The following is a 1558-nucleotide window of genomic DNA, read 5'->3' as shown; positions in this document are numbered from 1 at the left end:
ACCCCACTGTGCATCTGTGTTACTGTGAAGTGTGCTGCACACATGCTGAATGGTTGCTCTTTTTGTGTTGGGCTCCCTGGAGGTCCTATCAAGTGGAATACTGCTGATTCAGAAGCCAATGACTGGCTCAAGACTATTTTGCTGTTTTTTTGTTTGTTTCTAAATCTAGCCTTGCTTGTTTTGCCCGCTTCCACATTCTGGGGTGCAAACCAGACCAGTGAGAGGCTGTGTTACCACCTGTCCCATAACCTTGGGTGCCTCACAATGCTTTGCTGTTGTAAGCTCCCAACCTGGGCCACTCACAACTAGTATGCCAGCAAGCAGGCCACACCGAGTGTCTGTGTGCTAGACTGTTCTTGTTCAGCTGCTCTAACCCTAGCAGCCGGTCTACAGCCACACTCTGGCTTCACCAGCCATGATTAATAACTTCAGGGTGACCCCAATACACTCCCAGTCCTGGATTTTCCCCAAAACATGTATTCTGCGATATCCAGCCCTCTCCTGGACAGTTCAGATATAAAGATTCATTCCTCCTGCGATGAGTTAATATTCAACAGTTTGTTACTTTAACTAGAGTTACCAAACAATCCAGTTTAAACCCAGCACTGGTGTAGTTTCGATGAAAAATAAAATACATTTATTAACAAAGAAGATATACTTGAATTCACTTCAAATCCTAAGAGATAAAGTTAGAAATGGTGACAAGCAAATAAAAGTGAAAATGCATCTAAAAGTCTAAAACTTAATCTAGCAAATTTTGGTCAAGGCTTTGTTTAAGATGGTCTTTATCACCCACAGTCTTCCAACAAGATGGTGACTGACCAGTGATGAGCTGCCAAAATCTGAAGAACCAGTTCCTTCAGTCGCTCTGGGTCTTCTTGGCGGCACTTCAGTGGCGAGTCCTTCACTCACTCCGGGTCTTCTGCAGCATTGAAGTACCCGCCGCCGAAGTGCTGCCAAAGACCCAGAGTGAGTAACCGCCCACTGCTGAAGTGCCGCCGAAGACCCAGAGCGCCGCCAGGTGAGTGAAAATTAAATAGGGATTCTCAGCCAGGGGAGCCTCCCCAGCCGGGAGCTCAGGCGGGCCGGACAGGATAGTCATGCGGGCCAGATGTGGCCCGCGGGCCGGAGTTTGCCCACCCCTGTAACAACCGGTTCTAAATCGGCTTCAAAATTTAACAACCGACTCGTGCAAACCGGCTCCAGCTCACCACTGTGACTTACCCTTTCCTTGGTCAGGATGTCTCACAGAGGCCCAAAGGTGTTGGTGCCTTTTGTCTTCTTAGGTAAAAGAAATTAAGGGGCAGACACTCCAAGTTCTTTTATAGTCCAGTGAACCTTTGATGTAGATACTTCAGTAGGTTACCCCAGAAGTTTATCCAAGCAGTGAGGAAGGTGATACGGAGTATGGAAAATGTAACTGATGCTCTTTCTTCCTCCACGTGCCTTTGCTAAAATGCAAATTGTTCTGTTTCCTGCCAGCATCTCTCCCTGCTGTTTTGAGGACCCTGTTTACTACTTATACGTAAATAGAGCCAACATACATTCCTTTGTGTAG

This window comes from Lepidochelys kempii, chromosome 2, assembly GCF_965140265.1.
Source record: "Lepidochelys kempii isolate rLepKem1 chromosome 2, rLepKem1.hap2, whole genome shotgun sequence".
NCBI lineage: Eukaryota > Metazoa > Chordata > Testudines > Cheloniidae > Lepidochelys > Lepidochelys kempii.
This window is presented reverse-complemented; position numbering follows the sequence as displayed.